The sequence below is a fragment of the Macaca thibetana genome, chromosome 16, assembly GCF_024542745.1.
Source record: "Macaca thibetana thibetana isolate TM-01 chromosome 16, ASM2454274v1, whole genome shotgun sequence".
NCBI classification, from domain to species: Eukaryota; Metazoa; Chordata; class Mammalia; order Primates; family Cercopithecidae; genus Macaca; species Macaca thibetana.
In genome coordinates this window covers 39962958-39989917 of record NC_065593.1, presented here as the reverse complement: position 1 = coordinate 39989917, position 26960 = coordinate 39962958, and the positions used below count along the sequence as shown (strand labels likewise).

Sequence of the window (26960 nt, the reverse complement as noted above, 5' to 3'; positions counted from 1 at the left end):
ATGAAGATGGAGATATCACCAACCCATAGGTTTGTCCTGAGGATTAAAGCTAATGTATCTGAAGTGGCCAGCTCATTGAAAATATTATGGCTCACATCTGGTAGGTACTTAATATTCTCATTATCATCATCACCATTATAATCTTCATTTTTCATTGTCATTGCGTAAAAGGATTATTTTGTCCTTACAGCCTTAAACGATTATCTTCTGCACCTCCTTTTTTTTAAGAACTGGAAACCCTGGAAGATAATGAACAATTTCTACTAATGTAGATTTCTATGATCTATCGTTACATTACTTATTTGGGAACATGTGAGAAACTGTGTGCTAAAACCCTGGAAAACAATTGCAAAGTAACATTTCATGCTTTCAAGTGGCAGTAATTTTAGGTAAGAAATCAGTCTTCAACTCATTTATTTAATGGATATAAAGATTGAAATAATAAAGAAGTTTATATCTAACTGGCAACCTCAAAGGCCCCCTGGAAACATTTCATACAATCTTATATATGGAATGAAGGAAGCCTTGCTGAACTTGTATAGAAAATGGAAATACTAAAATTACATAGGGATGAGGTCTAAATAGCCAGTAGTTCCCTGCAAACCCATAAACTAGATATTCACAGGCATTTCATCCATGTGAGGTAGGAGTAAGCCATATAGATACCTGAAGGAAAAGTGTTCCAGACAGAAGGAACAGCAAGTAGAAAGGCCCTGAGGCAGGAGTGTGCCTGGTGTGTTTGAGAAAAGCAAAGAGAATAGTTTGGATTGAGAGGTCCAGTTCATTCTATCATGAAGCCCCCAGTTTAATTGTCTACTGTCAGAAAGGCTGTACCTAATCACCTGTCTAATGTTGACCTTCTCTCCACCTCCAATACTCTATTTCACTCCCCTATTTTATTCTCTTCACAGCACTTTATTTGTTGTTTGTTTGTTTACTTGTTTATTTTCTACCTCCTTTAGTAAAATATAAGCTTCCTGAGAACAGTGATCTTGAACGTCTTCTTTACCACAATTAGGTAACACCTAGAACAGTGCCTGGTACATAGCAGGTATTCATGAGACACTCATATTTTATTATTGTGCTTAATATCTATTTAGTAAGCATATTTAATATTTAACAGATGAATGTTGAATATATATATTTTAATTTTATTTACTTAGGAATGAACTTAAAACAATGAGGCACCATTTTTATTCACCAGTGTCATATATTAACAATGATTGGTCATCTACAGTGTTAGTAAATACGTGGGGAAACCAGCACACTCATACACTGTTGATAGTTGTTTACTAGATTCAGCTTTTTTGGAGAGCAGTCTAGCTGTATCTCTAGGAATCTAAATGCACATTTTTTTGACCCTTCAGTTTCACTTCCAAAGTTTATATACAGAAATACCCATTTATATGCATAAATATAATACACAGATTATAATCATGTATTGGTTAATGACAGGGATATATTCTGAGTATATATCATTGGGCAATTTCATCATTGTGTAAATATCATACAAACAAGCCTCGGTGGTATAGCCTACTATCTATTTAGGCTATATGGCATATAGCCTATTGATCCTAGGCTTCAGGTATGTATAGAAAAACTACTGAATACTGTATGCAATTATAATGCTAAGTATTGTGTATCTAAACATGAAAAAGGTACAGCAAAAATACAGTATTATGATCCTATAGAATCACTGCTACAAATATGGTCTGTCATTGATTGAAACATGGTTATGCAGTACATTACTGTACCTACTTGTATGTACAAATAGATGTCAAATAGTCCATTCTTTCCACAAATATTTGTTGAGTCCAATTTATCAGGCACTAAGAACATAGGCCAGCTTTGCTAATGTCCTTTAGTATAAAGCAAGCAGGTGAAGCTCAGTATTGAAGTAGGTAAAACTTGGAGGAAGAACAGAATCAACTCTTGTATATAGAGATCCTAAGTAGGTACCACATACCATCTGCTGAGACTTTCTGATTAAAATCTTTCTGTGGAAGGTTATACCTTTTTAACAGAGCAACACACCTTATAGAAGGGGAATAAGACTACAAAGTTTCCTGTACAGAAAGTGATGAATGTGAGTGAGGATGATATACCAATAATGAGCATGAGAGATAAAAAAGGAAGAAACCAAAATAAAACCATTAGAGTGAACCTTAACCAGCCCAGGCATAAAAGGAGTATGAATGATGCCTTCTGAAGGTGGATCATTAGTGCCTGCCAACCTGTTGCAATACTGAAGCACTTCAACTATTTTAATATCTGCTGGAATTGTATTTCTACCAAAAGATGCCACAGAGGGTGTGATTGTTTAATTATGTACATATCTGGACATATATTACAGACTACATGGGCGCAGTTTTGTTTTGTTTTGTTTTAAACTTGGCTAAAATGAGTTTATTCTCATGTTTAGAGACTGTGGATGGGAACATAGCTTGTAGGGTAAGAAATCCTAAAAGGTTAACACTACTGTGTATGATTACTTATAGCCTAAATAAGGAAAAAGCATAAAAGTACACAAGTAAATCAAGGGAAGCTTAACAGAATTATTTAATGAACTTACATGTTTAAACAAATATACAAAAGATGGACAAAGAAACAACCTAGAACTAACAAAAACTTTTACAAATAGTGTTAGGGAAGTTAAGGCCAGGATTAACTTAAACTTTGAAAAATAAAGATGAGAAGAACTACATTTAAAGCAATAATGTAAAAGTAGAAGAATTGGTTTTTAAAGGTAATACAGAGAGGAAGAGTCTAAGAATTGTGTTGGACAAATTCTTTGGGTGGTTTCCATGATTCCTGTTTGCTGGTGTTCATGCCTTTGTATGATCCTCTCCCCTGGAGTATGTTTGAGAACTGTGATTTGCTTGTAACTCTACAATACAGCAAAGTCACAGGATGTACATGATTATATTGCATGAGATTTTAGTGCCAATTTTGCTGGAATCTTGCACTGTTTACTGGCTTCAAAGATATGAGCTGCTATGTTAGGAGACTCATGACAAGGAGCTGAGGACAGTCTCTGGTTGAAGCCTTCAGTGCTCCCCAGTCAAGCCTCAGATGAGACCACAGCCATGCTCAACCTGTAGATTGAAGCCTTATGAGATCCTAAGTGGAGGACTCAGCTAAGCCATGCCCAGACTCCTGTCCTAGAGAAACCATGAGATAATATACATGTATTGTTTTAAGCTGCTATATGTGTGGTAGTTTGTTATACCACAATATAAATTAACACCATAAACTATTGCCATTTGCTTCTATCTTCCCAGTGGGAAAATGACCTTCACAGTGGCAAGGCTAGAATTTTTCCTGGATTAAAAAATATTGTTCTATTGGCATAAGGGATAGAAATTACATTATTAGGGCTTTTAGTCACTCTTCAGACTCCTTATGAGAGGTAAACATCCTCCCTACCCCCTTGACACTTTTCTGTCTAATCAAAAGAAATTTGGGGGAATTAGAAGGGTGATTTTTTACCACCTTAATTAAGACACCAGCCTCCAGAAGCAAACAGCAGCTGTTATATTAGAAATACCACTATGAATCTTCCTGAGAGAAATAGCTCTCCCTCCTTACCATCTGATATTGTCTTATTCAGCTTAACATTTCTAGTACCTATCATGGTGCTTGACACAGTTGATACTCAATGATTAATGAATGAATTCCTCATTAAGTTATCTCATCCGAATGTATATACATTCAATAAGAAAGAGGGAAATTCACCCTTTTCCTGTAGCACATTTCCTTCTTAGACTTTTGGGGATGAAAAAGCATACATGGTATTTATTTATATACAAGGAAGCATGAATGAACCATGAGAATACAGACATTAGTGAACTGCTTTTGTAAATAAAAGGAGCTTTAAAAACCTAATATGAATTCTGATTACTTCATAATTCTCTTTATTTTTTCTCAATCTACAGAGTTTTGTATAGTTTTGTTTGAGACACATTCAGAGTTAGTAAATGCCAGAAACTTGTCTGATTCCAAATGATACTGACATAATGGACTCATTTGTTATGTCTATGTTCTCTATCTTTGTATCACATAAAAGTACAAACATTTTTATAACTTGACAATAATTGAAAATGAAATGCCTTTATCTTTTTCTTCATTTATTTTTAGCTTCCTTCTTTGTACACCCATGATGAAAACAAAATTTTAGCATTATTTATTGCTGTCAAATGCCTACATTGTATCTCATTACTAGCAATTTGTGAATTCTTTTTTTTTTTTCTTTTTTTTTTTTTGTACTTTAAGTTCTGGGATACATGTACAGAACTTGCAGAGTTGTTACATCGGTATACATGTGCCATGGTGGTTTGCTGTACCCATCAATCCATTATCTACATTAGGTGTTTCTCCTAATGCTATCACTCCCCCAGCCTCCCACCCCCAGACAGGCCCTGGTATGTGATGTTCCCCTCTCTGTGTCCATGTGTTGTAATTGTTCAACTACCACTTATGAGTGAGAACATGTAGTGTTTGGTTTTCTGTTCCTGTGTTAGTTTGCTGAGAATGATGGTTTCCAGCTTCATCCATGTCTCTGCAAAGGACATGAGCTCATCTTTTTTTATGGCTGCATAGTATTCCCTGGTGTATATGTATGACATTTTCTTTATCCAGTCTATCATTGATGGGCATTTGGGTTGGTTCCAAGTCTTTGCTATTGTGAACAGTGCTGCAATAAACATACGTGTGCATGTGTCTTTATATTAGAATGATTTATAATCCTTTGGGTATATACACAGTAATGGGATCACTGGGTCAAATGGTATTTCTGGTTCTAGATTCTTCAGGAATAGCCACACTGTCTTCCACAATAGTTGACCTAATTTATACTCCCACCAACAGTGTAAAAGCATTCCTATTTCTCCACATCCTCTCCAGCATCTGTTGTTTCCTGACTTTTTAGTGATCGCCATTCTAACTGGCGTGAGATGGTATCTCATTGTCGTTTTGATTTGCATTTCTCTAATTCCCAGTGGTGATTAGATTTTTTTTTATATGTTTGTTGGCCACATAAATATCTTCTTTTGACAAATGTCTGTTCATATCCTTTGCCTACTTTTTGATGGGGTTGTTTGTTTTTCTCTTGTAAATTTGTTTAAGTTCTTTGTAGATTCTGGATATTAGCCCTTCGTTAGATGGATAGATTAGAAAAATGTTCTCCCATTCTGAAGGTTGCCTGTTCACTCTGATGATAGTTTCTTTTGCCATGCAGAAGCTCTTTAGTTTAATTAGATCCCATGTGTCAGTTTTGGCTATTGTTGCTATTGCTTTTGGTGTTTTAGACAGAAAGTCCTTGCCCATGCCTATGTCCTGAATGGTATTACCTAGGTTTTCTTCTAGAGTTTTTATGGTTTTAGGTCTAACGTTTAAGTCTCTAATCCATCTTGAATTAATTTTCGTATAAGGAGTAAGGAAAGGATCCAGTTTCAGCTTTCTACTTATGGATAGCCAATTTTCCCAGCACCATTTATTAAATAGGGAATCCTTTCCCCATTTCTTGTTTTTGTCAGGTTTGTCAAAGATCAGATGGCTGTAGATGTGTGGTATTAAGGGCTCTGTTCTCTTCCATTGGTCTATATCTCTGTTTTGGTACCAGTACCATGCTGTTTTGGTTACTGTACCCTTGTAGTATAGTTTGAAAGCAGGTAGCGTGATGCCTCCAGCTTTGTTCTTTTGGCTTAGGATTGTCTTGGCAATGCGGGCTCTTTTTTGGTTCCATATGAACTTTAAAGCAGTTTTTTCCAATTCTGTGAAGAAAGTCATTGATAGCTTAATGGGGATGGCACTGAATCTATAAATTACCTTGGGCAGTATGGCCATTTTCACAATATTGATTCTTCCTATCCATGAGCATGGTATGTTCTTCCATTTATTTGTGTCCTCTTTTATTTCACTGAGCAGTGGTTCGTAGTTCTCCTTGAAGAGGTCCTTTACATCCCTTGTAAGTTGGATTCCTAGGTATTTTATTCTCTTTAAAGCTATTGTGAATGGGAATTCATTCATGATTTGGCTCTCTGTTTGTCTGTTACTGGTGTATAAGAATGCTCGTGGTTTTTGCACATTGATTTTGTATCCTGAGACTTTGCTGAAGTTGCTTGTCAGCTTAAGGAGATTTTGGGCTGAGACAATGGGGTTTTCTAAATATACAATCATGTCATCTGCAAACAGGGACAATTTGACTTCTTCTTTTTCTAACTGAATACCCTTGATTTCTTTCTCTTGCCTGATTGCCCTAGCCAGAACTTCCAACACTGTGTTGAATAGGAGTGGTGAGAGAGGGCATCCCTGTCTTGTGCCAGTTTTCAAAGGGAATATTTCCAATTTTTGCCCATTCAGTATGATATTGGCTGTGGGTTTGTCATAAATAGCTCTTATGATTTTGAGTTATGTTCCATCAATACCGAATTTATTGAGAGTTTTTAGCATGAAGGGCTGTTGAATTTTGTCAAAAGCCTTTTCTGCATCTATTGAGATAATCATGTGGTTTTTGTCTTTGGTTCTGTTTATATGCTGATTTGCGTATGTTGAACCAGCCTTGCATCCCAGGGATGAAGCCCACTTGATCATAGTGGATAAGCTTTTTGATGTGCTGCTGGATTCGGTTTGCCAGTATTTTATTGAGGATTTTTGCATTGATGTTCATCAGAGATATTGGTCTAAAATTCTCTTTTTTTGTTGTATCTCTGTCAGGCTTTGGTATCAGGATGACGTTGGCCTCATAAAATGAGTTAAGGAAGATTCCCTCTTTTTCTGTTGATTGGAATAGTATCAGAAGGAATGGTACCAACTCCTCCTTGTACCTCTGGTAGAATTCAGCTGTGAATCCGTCTGGTCCTGGACTTTTTTTGGTTGGTAGGCTATTAATTATTGCCTCAATTTCGGAGCCTGCTATTGGTCTATTCAGGGATTCAACTTCTTCACCCAGGCTGGAGTGCAGTGGTGCAATCTCAGCTCACTGCAAGTTTTGCCTCCCAGGTTCATGCCATTCTCCTGCCTCAGCCTCCTGAGTAGCTGGGACTACAGGCACCCACCACCACACCTGGCTAATTTTTTTTTTTCCTGTATTTTTAGTAGAGACAGGATTTCACCGTGTAGCCAGGATGATCTCGACCTCCTGACCTCGTGATCCACCCGCCTTGGCCTTCCAAAGTGCTGGGATTACAGGCATGAACCACCGCACCCAGCCTCTTAATCCTTAGTTCTAATTTGATTGCACTGTGGTCTGAGAGACTGTTGTGATTTCCATTCTTTTGCATTTGGTGAGGAGTGTTATACTTCCATTTATGTGGTCAATTTTAGAATAAGTGCAATGTGGTGCTGAGAATAATGTATATTCTGTTGATTTGAGGTGGAGAGTTCTGTAGATGTCTGTTATGTCTGCTTATCCAGAGCTGAGTTCAAGTTCTGAATAACCTTCTTAATTTTCTGTCTCATTGATCTCCTAATATTGACAGTGGGGTATTAAAGTCTCCCACTGTTATTGTGTGGGAGTGTAAGTCTCTTTGTAGGTCTCTAAGGACTTGCTCTATGAGTCTGGGTGCTCCTGTATTATGTGCATATATATTTAGGATAGGTAGCTTTTCTTGTTGCATTGATCCCTTTACCATTATGTAATGCCCTTCTTTGTCTTTTTTGATATTTGTTAAAGTCTGTTTTATCAGAGACTAGGATTGCAACACCTACTTTTTTTTTTTTTTTCCCTTGGTAAATATTCCTCCATCCCTTTATTTTGAGCCTCAGTGTGTCTTTGCACTTGATATGGGTCTCCTGAATAGAGCACACCGATGGATCTTGACTCTTTATCCAATTTGCCCATCTTTGTCTTTTAACTGGGCATTTAGTCTGTTTACATTTAAGGTTAATATTGTTATGTTTGAATTTGATCTTGTCATTATGATGCTAGCTGGTTATTTAGCCTGTTAGTTGATGCAGTTTCTTCATAGCGTCAATGGTCTTTACAATTTGGTATGTTTTGCAGTGGCTGATACCGGTTTTTCTTTTCCATATTTAGTGCTTCCTTCGGGAGCTCTTGTAAGGCAAGCCTGGTGGTGACAAAACCTCTCAGCATTTGCTTGTCTGTAAAAGATTTTATTTCTCCTTCATTTATGAAGCTTAGTTTGGCTGTATATGAAATTCTGGGTTGAAAATTCTTTAAGAATGTTGAATATTGGCCCCCACTCTCTTCTGGCTTGTAAGGTTTCTGCCAAGAAATCTGCTGTTAGTCTGATGGGCTTTCCTTGGTGGGTAACCCGACCTTTTTCTCTGGCTGCCCTTAACATTTTTTCCTTCATCTCAACCTTGGTGAGTCTGACAATTATGTGTCTTCGAGTTGCTCTTCTTGAAGAGTATCTTTCTGATATTCTCTGTATTTCCTGAATTTGAATGTTGTCCTGTCTTGATAGGTTGGGGAAGTTCTCCTGGATAATATCCTGAAGAGTGTTTTCCAACTTGGTTCCATTCTCTCTGTCACTTTCAGGCACACCAATCAAACATAGGTTTGGTCTTTTCACATAGTCCCATATTTCTTGGAGACTTTGTTCATTCCTTTTCATTCTTTTTTCTCTAATCTTGTCATCATGCTTTATTTCATTAAGTTGATCTTCAATTTCTGATATCCTTTCTTCCGCTTGATCAATTTGGCTATCGATACTCATGTATGCTTCTTGAAGTTCTCATGCTGTGTGTTTCAGCTCCATCAGGTCATTTATGTTCTTCTCTCAACTGGTTATTCTAGTTAGCATTTCCTCTAACTTTTTTCAAGGTTCTTAGCTTCCTTGTATTAGGTTAGAACATGCTCCTTTAGCTTGAAGGAGTTCGTTATTACCCACCTTCTGAAGCCTGCTTTTGTCAATTCATCAAACTCATTCTCCATCCAGTTTTGTTCCCTTGCTGGCGAGGAGTTGTGATCCTTTGGAGGATAAGAAGCGTTCTGGTTTTTGGAATTTTCAGCCTTTTTGCACTGGTTTTTCCTCATCTTCGTTTGATGTTGGCGACCTTTGGATGGTGTTTCTTTGTGGACATCCTTTTATTGGTGTTGATGCTATTCCTTTCTGTTTATTAGTTTTCCTTCTATCAGTCAGGCCCCTGTGCTGCAGGTCTGCTAGCATTTGCTGGAGGTCCACTCCAGACCCTATTTGCCTGGATATCACCAGCGGAGGCTGCAGAACAACAAAGATTGCTGCCTGTTCCTTCCTCTGGAAGCTTCATCCCAGAGGGGCACCTGCCACATGCCAGCTGGAGCTCTCCTGTATGAGGTGTCTGTTGACCCCTTCTGGGAGGTGTTTCCCCATCAGGAGGCACGGGGGTCAGGGATCCACTTGAGGATGCAGTATGTCCCTTAATAGAGCTCATGTGCTGTACTGGGAGATCCGTCACGCTCTTCAGAGCCAGCAGGCAGGAACATTTAAGTCTGCTGAAGCTGTGCCCACAGCCACCCCTTCCCCCAGGTGCTGTGTCCGAGGGAGATGGGAGTTTTATCTATAAGCCCCTGGCTGGGGCTGCTGCCTTTCTTTCAGAGATGCCCTGCCCAGAGAGGAGGAATCCAGAGAGGCAGTTGCTACAGCAACTTTGCCCAGCTGTCCAGTTCAAACTTCATGGCAACTTTGTTTACACTCTGAGGGGAAAACCACCTATTCAAGCCTCAGTAATGGTGGATGCCCCTCCCCCAGCAAGCTCCAGCATCCCAGGTCAACTTCAGACTGCTGTGCTGGCAGCAAGAATTTCAAGACAATGGATCTTCGCTTGCTGGGCTCTGTGGGGGTGGGATCCGCTAGACCCCTTTGTTCCCTCGCTTCAGCCCCCTTTCCAGGGGAGTGAACGGTTCTGTCTTGCTGGTGTTCCAGGTGCCACTGGGGTATGGAAAAAAACTCCTGCAGCTAGCTCAGTGCCCAAACAGCCTCCCAGTTTTGTTTTGAAACCCTGGACCCTGGTGGCACAGGTACCCAAGGTAATCTGGTCTCTGGGTTGCGAAGACTGTGGGAAAAGCATAGTATCTGGGCTGGAATGCACCGATCCTCATGGCACAGTCCCCTCATGGCTTTCCTTGGCTAGAGGAGGGAGTTCCCTGACCCCTTGCACTTCCCGGGTGAGGCAACCCCCCACCCTGCTTCTGCTCGCCCTCTGTGGGCTGCACCGACTGTCTAGCGAGTCCCAATAAGATAAGCTGGGTGCCTCAGTTGGAAATGCAGAAATCACCTGCCTTCTGCGTTGATCTCACTGGGAGCTGCAGACCAGAGCTGTTCCTATTCGGCCATCTTGCCAGTCATCAGTTGTGAATTCTTTATACATGTTTTAATTCATTCCTAATTGCCTTGTTGGACATTACTGATAATTAAATTCCCCCCAAAATTTCGCTTTATTTACATAACCTATCAGTAGAAAGTTGAAAAAAATATATCCCCCATTGCTTTTACTGTCGATTTCAGAATTATAGTATTATTTTAATCTAAACTAATGCAAATAAAGGTATTTCAATTCATAATATAATTATTTATGAATTGGGAAATTACATGCTTGTTGATTTGAAACCTTCATTTTTTAAAAGTGAAACAAAAAATGCTTAATTACCATGTGTATTGCCTAAGACTATTAATCATCTTTTAAGTTTTATTAATACTTTTAAGATATTGATTTTTTAAATAAACTCACTTTTTCAGAACAGTCGAGAAAAGGACTATACAGGTTATTTGAGTATTCTGATTATCTATCATATATGCCATATATACATTACAATTTTTCAAAAAATGTCAAGCATTCATTAATTATGAATATTTGTTGATTTATTGCTATGTACAAGGCACTATGATTGGTATTATAGTAGATACAAAGATGAATCAGATATACACCCTAACTTCAAGGATCTATCCATTTACAATGAGAATTAAAACTTCTATATGAGTATAATATAAACTGAACATGGTAAGGCCCCAGAAGAGTTCAAAGTGGTTATGGAACCTAAAGGATAGTCCATTAGTTTCCTATTGCTGCTGTACCAAATTGCCACAAACTCCATGTCTTTTTTTTTTTTTTTTTTTTTTAATACGGAGTTTCACTCTTGTTGCCAGACTGGAGTGCAGTGGCGCGATCTTAGCTCACTGCAACCTCCGCCTCCCGGGTTCAAGCAATTCTCCTGCCTTTGCCTCCTGGGTAGCTGGGATTACAGGCACCCGCCACCATGGCCAGCTAATTTTGTGTATTTTTAGTAGAGAAGAGGTTTCACCATGTTGGCCAGGCTGGTTTTGAACTCCTGGCCTCAAGCAATCCACCCATCTTGGCCTCCCAAAGTGCTGGGATTACCCATGTGAGCCATAGCACCCAGCTGTCAATGTCTTAAAACAATACAAATGTATTATCTTACAGTTCTACAAGTCAGAAGTTCAAAATATGATTCACTGGACTAAAACCAGGGTGTCAGCAAAGCTGCATTCTCTTCTGAAGGCTCTAGGAAATACTCCATTTTCTTGCTTTTTCTAGCTTCCAGAGACTGCCCACATTCCTTGGCTCATGGCCTTTCCATCTTAAAAGCTAGCAGTGGTCAGTCAAGCCCTTCTCATGTCACATCATTCTGACACTGACTCTTATTCTACCACTAGCTGCCACTTTGAAGGAGCCATAGATAATAAGTAAACAAAGGTGTAGTGTTCCAATAAAACTTTAATTCTAAGAACAGGCGGCAGGCCAGATTTGGCCCATGGCTATAGTTTTTTCAAGTCCTAGCCTGGCACGTAAATAATATTTTTTAAAGTAATGGTAAATAAGTCAGGACTTGGTTATAGACTGTCTTAAACACCTAGCAAAATGTTCTGGAGATTGTTTTTAGTAGACAGTAAAGAGCTAGTGATGGACTTTCAGCAAGAAATGAGTAGACTCATAACTGTACTTCAGGAAACTTTACCTGGCCAGCACTAGGGTATGAGGTAAAGAAGGGGAAGCAGCAATGTGAACAGGGAAGCTTTAACACTGGTGTAGATGCAGGTAATGGGAGCTTAAACTAGACTAGTCAAGAGGAAGGAAAATGGCACAGTAACTTCCTAACTTGTCACCCTACTTCCAGATTTCCCTACAGTCTATTCTCTAGTAGCCTTCGATACATAAATTAGACCATGTCACTCCCCTGGTCAAAACTCTCCAATCATTTCCAATTACACTTAGAGTAAGATCCAAACTCTTTACCATTCCTTATGAAGACCTTCATTTTTGGCCCTAGCTAGCTGTCTAATTTCATTGTCTACCACTCTTCTCCTGCTTACTATATACCAGTCATATTAGTGTTTTTTTTTTTTTTTTTTTTTTGAGACGGAGTCTCGCTCTGTCGCCCAGGCTGGAGTGTAGTGGCGCGATCTCGGCTCACTGCAAGCTCCGCCTCCCGGGTTCACGCCATTCTCCTGCCTCAGCCTCCCGAGTAGCTGGGACTACAGGCGCCCACAACCGCGCCCGGCTAATTTTTTGTATTTTTAGTAGAGACGGGGTTTCACCGTGGTCTCGATCTCCTGACCTTGTGATCCGCCCGCCTCGGCCTCCCAAAGTGCCGGGATTACAGGCGTGAGCCACCGCGCCCGGCCCATATTAGTGTTTTTGTAGTTCTTTAAACATGCCAAACTTATTCCTAGCTCAAGGCCTTTGCATTTGCTATTTGATATAGTTTGGATATTTGTCCCCCCAAATCTCATGATGAAATGTAATCCCCAGTGTTGGAGGTGGGGCCTGGTGGGAGGTGATTGGATCATGAGAGTGAATTTCTCATGAATGGATTAACGCCATCGCGTTGGTGCTGTCCTCGCGAGAGTACCTGAGTTCTCAAGAGATCTGTTTGTTTAAAAGTGTGCAGCACCTCCCACAACCTTATTCATGCTCTCACTGTGTGACATACCTGCTCCTGCTTTGCCTTCTGACATAAGTAAAAGCTCCCTGAGGCCTCCCCAGAAGCCAAGCAGATGCTGGTGCCATGCTTGTATAGCCTACAGAATCGTGAACCAATTAAACTGTTTTTCTTTATAAATTTCCCAGCCTCAGGTATTCCTTTATAGCAACACGAGAATAGCCTAATACACTGTTCCACCTGCCTGGAATGGTATTCCTTCAGACCTTCACAAGACTCATGCTTTCATTTTATTCATGATTTTTTGGGTTTTTTTGTTTGTTTGTTTGTTTGTTTGTTTTTTTTTCTTAGAGATGATCTAAATCTGTCACCCAGGTTGCAGTGCAATAGCACCATCATAGCTCTCTGCAGCTTCTAACTCCTGGGCTCAAGCTATTGTCCCACTATAACCTCCCAGATAGCTAGGACTATAGGTGCACACCACCACACCTAGCTAATTTTACTCTTTTTTTTTTTTTTTGTTAGCGATGGAGTCTTGCTAAGTTGCCCAGGCTGGCTCAAACTCCTGGCCTTAAGTGATCCTCCCACCTCTGTCTCACAAAGTGCTGGTATTATAGGCATGAGCCACCATACCCAGCCACAGGTCTCTGCTTTAATGTTGCAGAGGCTTTCTCTGATCAACTCCATCATCGCTACTACTCATTCTTGATCTTATTTTTCTAATAGGACTTATTGGCCACCTGAAATTGTGTCTTCTCACTAGAATATAAGCTTCAGGAAGGCAAGATCCTCACTTGTCTTACTGCTGTAGCCTCAGAATTTACTACAGTAGTTATTCAACAAGTATTTAACAACTAAATGAATAATATTGCAGAGGTCGATTATGTAAGACTAAACAACAATTAACAAGAGAAACAAGGACAAAGAGTAAAAACGACACTGGATTTTTGAGCCTGGATTATTGGAGGTTGGTCGAACCATTAAAAATCAAGGAGCTCAGCAGGAAAGACAGATCTGGGAGATTAGAGTGAGGGAAGTTCCATATTAGACATCATGAGATGCTTGAGATGCCAGCTGACATGAAGAAAGAGATTGGGAGAAATGTCAGTATTTGGAGATGTTGTTTGGGGGATTCTTCATGTAGTTTTGATGGTTGAAACCCTAATATTGTAGAGAAAGGATATAACAGGAGTGGGAGGAGAACTCATTTGGGACAGTTCGGAGGAGGAAGGGGGGCCAGATGGGGAGCAGTCAGGACGATAGGGTCAAATGAAGAGTAGATGACTGGGAAGAGAGGAAACCCATGGAGAAGGGAATTTCAAAGAAGGAGTGAGAAATGCTGATAACAAGTGGACAACATGTGAAAAAAAGGTTGGCTGAAATTGTAAAGATTTGTGACCTTTCGAGGAGAAATTTCAGTAGATTGGTGAGGGCACAAATACAATTTACTCCAACACCATTTTGAATGTCAATTTAATCATTCTTTTATGATTCATATGGCATTTCAGTACCTCTTAGGACCTCTTGGTCATTTCATAAATATCGGTTATGTAACACTGCAGTTTAAAAGATATAGGATTAAGGAAAAAGGTATAGGATATTGGATATTGAAAATTTGCTAGGAGAGTAGATTTTAGGTGCTCTTACCACACACACACACGAGGTAGCTATAGAAGGTGATGGCTATATTAATTTGCTTACTTGTAGTAATCATTTCACCATATATTTGTATACCAAAACATCATGTTGTACACTTTAAATACATACAATAAAAATGCATTAAAAGAAAAAAGGTATGGGAAATTCCACTGAATCTATACTGATCCTGTAACATATGTTAAAAGTTACTTAATTTGGACAAATTCCTGCTTATGCCCAGATTTCTGTGACTTTCTAGTGAGATGTGCTCTGATAGCTGTCATCGAAGTGTGGTTTAACTGTATGCATAGTTTTTCTAAATTGAGAAGTGCTATCATAAGAGGGAAAATGTTAGTTAGGCCAGCAATATTTTTATTTTATTTTCTGCTGATATAAAAAAAAAAGTGTTAAACTTTATTTTTGTTATTTTGAAAAGACCTGAAGAGAATGAATAAGCCGGAAAAATTGCTCATAACCCACCACGGAGAGGCAATCGTCATTTACATTTTGGCCTTATTACTTTTAGTCCTTTTCTAACTTGCTAACACTTTTGTGTGTTGTTTGTTTGTTTGGGTTTGGGTTTTTTGGTGTTTTTTTGTTTTTCGCATAATGAAAGAAGCAGCATATAGTGGCTAACAGCATGGGCTCAAGAACAATATTACCCGTGTTCAAATCCTACCTCTGCCTCCTATAAGCAACATAATCTTTGCAACTTTCTTACCTTCTCTGTACTTCATTTTCCTCACCTATGAAATGGAAGAACAACTGATTTTTTATAAGCTTATTCATTCTAGTATCCAGTATCCAAAACAGAGTTGATCCTATACTCTTTCCACCTTTCCAATCTTATTTTGTCTGTTTTTTCCCTTAACTGGCACTCATTTGGAAGGCTTCTTACCTCTTTTATCATTTTATCTGTCATTCTCTTGATGTCCTGTAGTTCTGTCATTTTCACTTATTTGCAAATATTGTTTACAAATATAATCTAGGTTGGAAGCCAACCTTACTCCTGGAAATTGAACTAATATGAGAAACTGAGGAACCCAATTGAGAATTATACTTGTCTATAATGGCCTTGAATTTGCATTGCACTGTGCTCTCACATTTAAGTCAAATATGGCCTGGATCTGTTCTAAAAGAAAACAGGATAATAAACTAAGTAAAGCGCTTGATTGTCTGTATCAGAGTTATTATCCTAGAAAGCCATTTACCATACAGTGATAATCAAGCGACTGGATGGGCTGTTAACAGTAGTATGTCCCTTAGGGCACAACATTACAACTGTGTGTGCTATGTGCAGACTATGATGACAGAAAAGTTTCTAAGTTGAGGCTAACTGTGAACTATTGAAGTAATCAAGATTCCTATGGAAAACAGTTTCTTCTTTTCTTTATTTCAGAAAAGGCTTAACATTTAAGTATCTTTAATAAAGGGGTAGGAAGGAAGATCATCTTGTTAGCCTTTTGGTTAAAGTCATTGGTCAAGTAGCATCAAGGCAGAACATGGTCATAAAAGATAGAATACCTTCCCTCTTAGCTTCATGACTGAAAACAAAAAGAAGCCCTCAGTTCTTCCCATTGAACACAATGGGCCCTTTGCTATGACAATCACAGTTCCCATATTTCCCAGAGCCAACCTTGATTTCATATGTTTTGGCACTCTTGCAATTACTCTCCTGAACTGGAGCTCAGAAAAAAATAATTGAAGTACATATCATATCCTTTCTTTGTGAGCAAGTTTGTTGTTGACCATATCCTTTATTGAAAATGTCTTTGCCCTGTCCTAATACTGTAATGTAAGTTGTCATTCAAAAGTGGATCTGTCTTTATTGATAAGGTGCTGATAAGGTTCTGTGAAGTGTATTGATGTACTTTGGTTTGGAGAGTTATTAAAATGTAATATGCTATTGTTTTATTGCTTGAGTAAATGGCGAATTGACATTAACTTAAGGAAACAGACCACTTAGGTTTTTCTAAGTATCTTGCAGTAAATCAACCTCCAAAGACTTCCTTAGGAAGCACATTGACTCTTTAAAAAAATATAAGTGCAACACATGATCATAGTTCTAAAACCGCCTACCTCTTTTTTTAATCCAAAGATAAGAAACATATATCAGTATAGAATATGGCTTTCTGTAGATTTAGAGAAAAAGCTCGCATGTTTCTAATCTAATCAATCTTATAGTTCTTTGCATGTTTTCATTTGTTCAGGGTTGACTAAGAGGATGGTTGCATTTGTGTAACAACTTGCCTTAGCTCATCTTAAGTTTTCTTCTAAAGAGCGTGTAATTATTTACTGCTTCCCAAATAGAAGCACAGATTTTGTTCATGTATTTTCTGAATTTTTAACTATACCCTCTTTTTTATTCTTTGGAGTAAACCTTTGTTTGATTTTTCTTTAATAAAATGCAGTGATACAATTATTGCAAAATGTTTACTGGCATATTTTACTCTGTAACCCAGTCACAGTTTAAAGCAATAATTCCTCAGCAAAATTCTTCCAATAGTGAATCTGAAGCTTAAAATTTAAGGCAAGTGCAAACGAATGCAGACCTAAATAATAGGAACATTTGTTATGATATAGAGATGTCATCCTCCAGCATCTAGGGTTATTTTTCAAATGTACAATTCAGGATTCAAAGCTGAACTAAATTTGACTAATCAGACATGATTTATGTTCTAGATTTAACCATGGTTGGAAATGACAGAGTTAGACTTTACCTTCCAATTCTTTTCTGAATTGCTGAAGGAGGTCGGAGTTTGGTTTAAGACTTGGTAACCCAGTATAGGTGTAAAGACAAACTCTAGGGAATGGTGCCTTATTTGATTGCTTGTATTTTAACTGAAATATCTGAGCTACTTATGTCTCAAGGACTGAAAAGCTTAATGAAACATACACATTTATAAACATATATTTTTAATACTCAAAGGAAATATTGCCACTTCCCAAAGACCTGATAAATGTACTCAAATCATTGCTACAGAGCATGTTTGCATTTGGGAATGTAACTTAAATGTTTTATCTTTGAAATATGTTTTTGGTGTTTGTGTTATTTCTGAATACCATTAGTGCCTAAATCACAACACATATATATATTTACCATAATATCACATTCAGAAAACCACAAAGGCAAGCAAACCTTTTAGAACATACCAGGCGTCTCTTCTATGTAGTTGCTGACTTGCCATGTGACATGCCAAATTTCCCCATTTTTAACTCTACTGCTGCCCAATGATGCTACAGACTCTCAATTGGTATTTAAAACAGTTTTGGGATTTCCAGCTTAAAGATTTCACAGAAGCACAAATTTCAGTGTCTGGCTTTCTGTCTAGTGGTTACCCTTAGTACACACTGAATGTAAATTTCCTTGTATATAACTGTAACATGTTAAGACTGTGAAGAGATCAAAAAGGATAATTATGTGACAGTTATAACTGTCGTATAAGTTAACCAAATGCAATTTCAAAGCAGGCAATTGTTAAGTTTTGTTTAAACATGATGATCATATTTGAATGGAAGCTGAAAAAACATTGGGCCTTTGTGCTCTTCTGTTATAGCAGGGCTCTGTTATGTGACCTAGATTTCAAATCTCTGTAGTATTTCCTGTAGAAAACCAATGTATTCCCTCTCTGCACACCTACCACTAATAATAAAATGAGCCAGCTACATAGAGGAATTATTTGTGTAAAGTTTTTAATGAAACCTTTTATTGATGAAAAACAAGTATAGTGCTATAATACTGCAGATGAGTTAATAAGATAAGCATAATTAAGAATCCTTCTAGAAGGAAATTTCTCAGGAGGTAAATATTTAAAGATTTACTCTTAAATTTTTTTTAAATAATAATATGCTTTTGTGTGTACATGAATTCCTTATCTGTTTCTAATGTAATCTTGAAATTCTTCGTAGGCAAAAACTGTGACTCTGACATTTTGCTAAGCAATTTTTTTAATCTATCATCTCTTAGAAGAGTCTTTCCTGCTATTAAAATCTACCATATGATCTCATTTTGTAATGGGTATTCAAGCTACGGAAGGAGAACAGCTGTCCATTTCTATTACATGTCAAGTGATATGACAGATTTCAGCCTTTCCTCTCTCTCAACCATTAGTGTAAAAGACGAGTTGTAAATTTTTTTCTCTATAGCCCATTCAGGTTTTGATGATGACCAAAGGTCTTAGGCAACCATTGTGCCATAATGTTACTGTTAGGAAATTGGATCAATTCCAGGTCATTTGACTGAACACACATCACATGATCAAGGCTTCCCAATACCCTGACTTTGACTAAATAGCACAGCTCTCATTTAAAGTTATGTATCTTTGAGAAACATAAGTCTACCCAAATTTGCTGCACTAATCGAAAAACAATAATAATAATAATTTCAGCTGTATCTAAAATAACTTTGAACATCTGCTTTATACGTGAAAAACTGATCTAGCTATTTCTAAAGGTACAGATGTTTACATCGTGTGGGCAAAACAACTGAATGATGGACAGAATGTTTTTAGCATTTATTTGAATTGTTGCCGTAGTCTCAGAACATTAGTGTAAAACAGTCTCCTTTACGTTCTGTTCTCTCCCTCAGTCGTATCATCACTTCTGCTCCCTTCCTTTCACCAACAGATATTGACTGAGTATCTATGTGTCAGACACCGTATTGAATAAGGAATAAAACAGACACAGTCTTCCTGGAACATTTGCTTTTTAGGGAATAACTGGACATTTTTGTAAAAGTTTACTGACATAATTACAAATAGTGGTAAGTGTTCTAAGGAGTAAAACTAAAACACTACTCATTTATTCAGCAAACATTTTTGAGGGCCTATGATATCTCATGCATTTTGGTAGGCCCATAGTATACAAGGATGGATGAAACAGGCACGATCCCTACCTTTATAGAACTTATGGTTTAAGTTGGGAAAGCAGACAATAAACAGGAAAATCAATATATATGTAATTTCAAACTGAGAAAGTGCTGTGACTGTAGTGAATATGTTGCTCTGGTAGAAATGAAGGGAGGACAAGAAAAGTCTGTCTTCATAGTAAGATTTAAGTTAAGATTTGAAAGATGAGTAGGAGCCAACCATCTAATGAGTTAAGGAGAAAGCATTCCAGACTGACGCAAAGAGTTGCCTACTCAAAGAAATGAAAGGAGGCCAGAACAGATTTACTTAGTATAACGAGGAGGATTGCAGACAGGATCAGCTTTTGAGAAATAAATTAAAACTTAACTTTGGAAAAAATTAAGTATAAGTTGCCTGTGAAACATTTAAGTCAAGATGTTATTGGCAAGTTGTTTATACCAGTCTGGAGTCAAAAGAAAGGGCTGGGCTGGAGAAATAAATTTAAGAGTCTTTAGCATATATATGGTTTTTAAAGCTATGAAAATGGTGAGATCATCTAGGAGGAAAGTACATGTAGGGAAATAAAGAGTATCCAAGACTTAACACTAGGAACTTTTAGAGGTCTATTGAAAGAAGAAACTGAACTAAAAAGGAGTGGTCAGAAAGATAGAAGGAGAATTAGGCAAATGTAGCATTATAGAAACCAAGAAAAATGGCTTTAAATACATATGCTTTTCAGTAGTTAACTGTCCTGATAGTGCTTTTTTAAAATTTTCTCAATAAATTATAAAAGACTCCATCACCATCAGTATTTTTTTTTTAGAACCACTTTCTCCAAAAAGTGGAAGCTGTATTAACTGATCTCTATTTTTAACCCACTTGCCAGATTAGCCAACTCATCCATTCTCTCTAAAAAGCACATTGATGCCCATGGGCAATGTCGACTTGTGCCTGAGAAGCCTCTCCCTGGTACTACCATGTACTTAAACTGCTACTAGTTAAAATATATATCATTTTATTTTCAAAAAGTTGATGCCACTTGTGCTTATTATAGTTACACGAATGTGAAAAGAAAAAATTGTTTCTACAAAAACTAAGTAGAATGCATCTGATGATGGTGAGTTAATACTATTGATAGATTGCAAAGAAGTCATCTGTGAAAGACTGGGAGAAAATTATAGAAGTCTAGAAGGATTCTGCCCTTGGATTATTTTATAACCACTCTTAATTCTTAATCCACTTTAAAGAAACCCCACCTGGAAGTGATAGCTGATATATTTTTAGTATGATTTCTGAACAATACAAGAACCCTAGAACTAGAAGAACAATACAGAACCCTAATCAGAAGTCAGTCAACAAAGACAAGACTTTGGCCTAATAAAGATTGGCAAATGAATATATATTTATATGTTTTGATTTAAAATAAAATATATAAGTATATAAAATAAAAATATATCCATAAGTATATGACACTTTGACAGTAAATCTTCTACTGTATCTAATACAGATAAACTTCTACTGTATCTAATACAGATATCTAACTCAGTTTATGTTCTTTACCAAAATGTATTAATAAGTTATCATTGAATAAATGAAATCTTACAATATTAGTTAATCCCTTGTCTTTCATGCTTCTGATATTTAAATGCCTCAAACAAAAAAAAAAATGAGTCTTTGGATATTTTGAATTTTCTAACCATATGCATGTTGTGTTTCTATAGCTAGCCTTTGTATTTATTTTTGCTTTAATTATACGGAAAATGTTTTAAAATGTATTTGATGACACATCACATAAAATCATTATAATCTCACTTTTATTGTTAACATATAGCCATAGTTAAGGTTACTAAAGTGTACTTCTCAAGTAGAAAATATTGTAAGTTAAAGGTGTTCTTCCCCTTATTTTTGAAATCCTCTTTAAACTTAATTTCAAGCCTTTCCAAAGATGCTTAGAGGACATGAGAAAGAGTGATTTTTAATACTGCTACCTTTTAAATGTCAGTCTTTATTGTTCTATAAATTTAGCTGTAAGCATTTGTTTTTTTATCAATAATATTTTCAAATTAAAATTCCATATTTAATAGTCTAATTGTTAGTGAGCCGTATGGGATGGCAAGTGAGCCCACATCAGCCACTATAAAATGGGGTAGGTAACAAATTAGAGGAAGATTTTACATGTTCACACAAATGTTAGATAGCCAAATACAGTGTTGGTAGTACCTACCTATAAATAATTACATTCCATTCTATTATGCATTTCTTAGGAGGCAGCTTCCTGCCAGAGATATGTACACTGCTTCGAGACATGATTATTATATCTAGCATCAGAAGTCTCAGGTCATCAGATAGGAAAAATAGGAAGACAAATTTTGGCTCAATTGTGAGCAAGTATCTTGGACAATTAGACTCATGCAAAAGCGTGAAGCTCTGAGTTTACCATCATTATAAACAGAGCCTGGAGAAATCACAAAAGACTTGTAGATATACTGGGTAAAAATGGAACTTCTGAAATCTTTTCTAAATGGCTGCTGCAGAGCACTGAGCATTTTGTGCAATAAGCAGAGGTCAAGGGAGTACATTGGGGACTGAAATCCAGCCCTTGCTCTGTTCACCCCACTGGATGCTCTGGTACAGGACTGTGTTTCCTAGAAGAAAGAGTGTTTTTTTTTTCTTTATTTTAGCAATTTGCACAGAAGGAATATTAGCCCTACACGTTCCATGCCCTCAGAGGTGCATCAGCTCAAAGGAGGCACTATTTTCTAGCCCTTGCACATGGAAGGAGTGCCATTTTCAACACATAATGGAAATTTTTTTTTTTTTTTAGTTTTTGCCACATAAACATAGGCTAGCAGTGGCCCTGTGTTTGTACATGCTGGGTTTTCCTCTCATTTCCTTCCTTCTAACACTAAGCAAATGAAATGAATTAAATATTCAACTCAGAAAATAATTTTTCAGAACCTAGTATGACTGAGGAAGATTCAGTACCCTCAAAGAGCTAGCAGTCTGTGAGAAGAGAGGAGTAGAAGAGTTGTGCAAATTCTTGTAATGCAAAGTTTAAGATATTAAGTATTTTATGAATGGTACAAAGTGCTGATAGCTCAGAGAAATGAGAAAAAAATATTTTAAAGTCAAGAAAGCATTTATAGACAATGAAACATTTAATATTTGACTCTGAGAAATTTTGAATGGCAGTGATGGAACCAAAGTGAGGTTGGGGTGAATGGGAGATAAAGGAAAACTGTCATAATTGAAAAACACAGAGAGAGAGATGAGATGCAAGATTGAAACATCTCATTATGTCATTATAAGCAACCACAATCTTGAGAAAATGTCTCAGTGTGAATTATTAACTATGTCCCCAATTGCACTGATACCCTAGAATCCCCAGGGTCTCCAGCATACTCATTTCAACAAACCTGGTAACCTTAATATCTTAATTAACCTTAATCCACTCTTCTGTTGTCTTTTTGTTTTTGTTTTTGTAATCTATGGCAGACTTGGTGTTTTGCCCTAGCCAGCCTGTTGCATTAGAAACTGTAAAGTCAGACAGTTGCCCTCTCAGGGGTAGCCTGCCTCACAGAGTGGCCACCCACCCCAGTTCTAGTCAATGAGATGTCATGTCAAGTCTGCTTAGAAACTTCTGCTTGGGGAAACTTTTAATTAATGGATAAGGACATGTGGAGCTGGGACCACCTCTTTTTCCATCCTGCCTTCAATACAAATATGTTGCCTATGTAACTCTGGGGGCTTTTTGGCCCCCACAAGACAAAATGTGTAGGGATGAGCCACTTACACCCAAAGGATACTAGAATAGAAAGATGAAAAACTTTATGCTATTGTCTAGCAACCTCTAGGCTCCTTAAAAATAAATACCTATTTGTTTTCCCAGCTACTTGGGTTGTCTGTCATTTTCACCCAAAATCATTCCTAACTAATATGCCATGTATTTTTCTGAATCCCTCCAGACAATATTGCTTTTTAAAAAATGTTGAAGATGTTTTACTTCTTGGAATGTAAATCCTCAACAAACTGTTGTTAAACATTTATTATGCACCAAAGCCTGAGCTGTGTACCAGAAAATGACACAAAGATGTATAAAACATGGTCATTGTCCACAATCATGTTTTCCACAGAAGAGTGTTAAGTGCTGTGATAGAAACTGGTACAAACCACAGAAGTACCATAGAGGAGGGGAAGATGAAGTCTGCCAAAGAAATTAGGAGAGTATGCACAGAGGAGCTGATTCTAGATGGATAAGCAGAAGCTCACAAGGCAGATGAAAAGGAAGAGTAACTCTGGGCAGAGATAAATGAAGGAATGGAGTCTGTACTGTACAAATGCAGAGATAAATGAAGGAATGTGCTCTATACTGGCAAAAGCAAAAAGTTGAGTTGGAACATTTTATGTTTACTTTATATCAGATATGGCTATATTTAAAAATGAATGCAGATTTTACTCCATGCAGTTAATTTTATAATTAATAGAAAGCAGTATATTTAAATTCCATCTAGTTTGAATTTATAAAAATTATAACAAGAAGCACTCAAAAGTTTAGATTGTCATTTTACATATTGAGATATGTGTGTATGTGGGTTAATGTATGACTTCCAAAGCAGATTAAAATATTAAAATTATAAGGGGATTACTTACAGTAAAAGAAGAAACTTTTAAGTGCTTTTGAAGCACTCTTTTATAAATACTTAAAGTTTTGAGTTACAAGTATTTTATCCAGTCATTAAAATATATCCTTAAAGAACATTATCTCAAATCAAAGTGTACTTAAAAGTAGAAAACTAAATTTTTTAATTAGAAAATCTTTTAGAGATTTTGCTAATTCCTCCTTTGTTTTATTCACATTTATGGGAATTTATGTTCCTTGTAAATGTGTTATCCCTCTCCTTTTATGTTATCAGTTAAAGCAGACACACAATTTTAAGAAGAAAGGTATGCTCAAATTTTAATCTCAAAACTTGCTTTGCCCAGAGAACCCCAAGATCTAACCTAGTAGTTAGATAAGTTCTTGCCAAAGTACTTTTCGTATCAGGATCCCTAAACATAGCAGCTTTTGTGTGTGTGTGTCCAGTAATTTGTTAAGATTATTCAATGAAGGGGAAAATGTAAGGGAAGAGGTAGCAGAATTGGTGCCTGGCTTACTTGGAATGATTGACCGCATCAGTCAAACCAAACCAATATGTCAAAATAAAAATGGACTATTTATAATTGCATGCAGGTTTTTATCCTGAATTAATCAGAAATTACTATCACTGGTCAAATGAGAGATAATTGTCATATTTCTTAGCTTCTTGTTATATAGGTTTCTTTACTAAGTACTGCCAGACAAAGAGAAGAGATAAAAGAGTTGCAGTGTAGAAATTAAATATTGTGTTCTAATGTTACAATAATGGACTATACCTGACTGCAACAGTAAGCAGCAATGAACAACAACAACAAATATAAAAGAATAGGATGGGCCCGGCGCGGTGGCTCACGCCTGTAATCCCAGCACTTTGGGAGGCTGAGGCAGGCGGATCACAAGGTGAGGAGATCAAGACCATCCTGGTTAACACAGTGAAACCCCATCTCTACTAAAAATACAAAAAATTAACTGGGCATGGTGGTGGGCACCTGTAGTCCCAGCTACTTGGGAGGCTGAGGCAGGAGAATCATTTGAACCCAGGAGGCAGAGGCTGCAGTGAGCTGAGATCATGCCACTGCACTCCAGCCTGGTGATGAAGAGAGACTCAGTCTCAAAAAAAAAAAAAAAAAAGAATAAGATAAAATGAGAAATATGACTTGAAACTCTAATGCATAATACAATTCTAACTTTTACTTAACACCTCCTAATTTCTATTAATACCTTTTATTTGATAATGATTGGTTGCTATAAATCTAGGCTATGCTGGATTGTGTCAGCCTAAGATGTGACAAGAAGGTCCCAGGCCAGTCACCACGGAAAGATCTTATCAAGAGTGTTTAGGTAAAAAGGGCAGTGAGGCCCCATGATATCATTAGAAGAAATAGGGAAACAACATTATGTGGGGACCTAAGAGAATGAGATGGAGGTCCAAATAAGACAGGCTGTGAGGTCAGAAGGTGTGGAAATCAAGAAAAGATGAGCAGAGGTTCATGATGGATCAGAAAGCTTAGTCTGCAAATAAAGGATATGTGTTCAGGCCTTACTTTTGCATGGTACCTGTTTACATGCTGTTTTGGAAGCCTTGACCCTTTAAAGGCATTTGCAGAATAGACTGTGATATTTATTAATAGTTGTATATAAACATTTTAAAAATAAAGTGGGGAATACAACGAGATTAAATTGTTTTAGAAACACTGTTGCCTTCCAGCCTTACAACAGATCTGCTTCGAGTGCCACATTTATCCTTCAAATTTTATTTTTTACTGCATTGATTGGTAGATTTTGTTTTTCTGAGTTCAAGCTCTTTTACAGAAGAATGAGTTTACCTTTACAGTGTAGTCAGACTGAAGTAATTCTGTCAAGTAAGCTGATTTAACAGTGTGCAAAATTTGGATCCATTTTTATGGCTGTATTTGCTCAGGCTACCATAACAAAATATCACAGCCTGAGAGGCTTAAACAACAAAAATTTGTTTCTCACAATTCTGGAGACTAGAAGTCCAAGATCAAGGTGGTGGCAAGGTAAGCTTCATTTGAGGCCTCTTCTCTTGGCTTGTAGATGACTGCCATCTTGCTGTGTCTTCACATGACCCCTTCTTTGTACATACACACAGAGAAAGGGTGGAGTGGGTCTTCTCCCTGCTCTTCTGAAGACACTAACTTTATGGAATCAGGGCCCTACTCTTTATGACCTCATTTAACCTTATTACTTCCTTGAAGGCCACACCTACAAACACAGCCATATAGCAGGAGTGAGAGCTTCACCATAAGAATTTTTAGAGGACACAAACATTCAGTTTATACCAATACTAAACTGTTAAGCAGGTGGTAATTAATAATTGAGAGTTACATAATGAATGGGCAAAAACTGGAAGCATTCCCTTTGAAAACTGGCACAAGACAGGGATGCCCTCTCTCACCACTCCTATTAAACATAGTGTTGGAATTTCTGGCCAGGGCAATCAGGCGGGAGAAAGAAATAAAGGGTATTCAGTTAGGAAAAGAGGAAGTCAGATTGTCCCTGTTTGCACATGACATGATTGTATATTTAGAAAACCCCATTGTCTCAGCCCAAAATCTCCTTAAGCTGATAAGCAACTTCAGCAAAGTCTCAGGATACAAAATCAATATGCAAAAATTACAAGCATTCCTATACCCCGATAACAGACAGAGAGCCAAATCATGAAGGAACTCCCATTCACAATTGCTTCAAAGAGAATAAAATACCTAGGAATCCAACTTACAAGGGATGTGAAGGACCTCTTCAAGGAGAACTACAAACCACTGCTCAGTGAAATAGAAGAGGACACAAACAAATGGAAGAACATTTCATGCTCATGGATAGGAAGAATCAATATCGTGAAAATGGCCATACTGCCCAAGGTAATTTATAGATTCAGTGCCATCCCCATCAAGCTACCAATGACTGTCTTCACAGAATTGGAAAAAACTACTTTAAAGTTCATATGGAACCAAAAAAGAGCCCACATTGCCAAAAC

The 26960-nt window shown here is 37.4% G+C and overlaps 1 protein-coding gene across 7 annotated transcripts in view; it reads left to right on the top strand.

The window, feature by feature from the left end:
• STXBP4 (syntaxin binding protein 4) overlaps positions 1-26960 on the top strand; it is a 206661-nt gene that overhangs the window by 129569 nt on the left and 50132 nt on the right. For 2 of the 7 annotated variants that reach the window (XR_007720369.1, XR_007720370.1), the window contains one exon: positions 7-389. The exons of 4 other annotated variants lie outside the window; for them this stretch is intronic. The gene's annotated coding sequence lies outside the window, so the exon portion shown is untranslated. The remainder of the gene's footprint in view (positions 1-6; positions 390-26960) is intronic. One more of the 7 variants, XR_007720371.1, reaches the window with a different exon arrangement.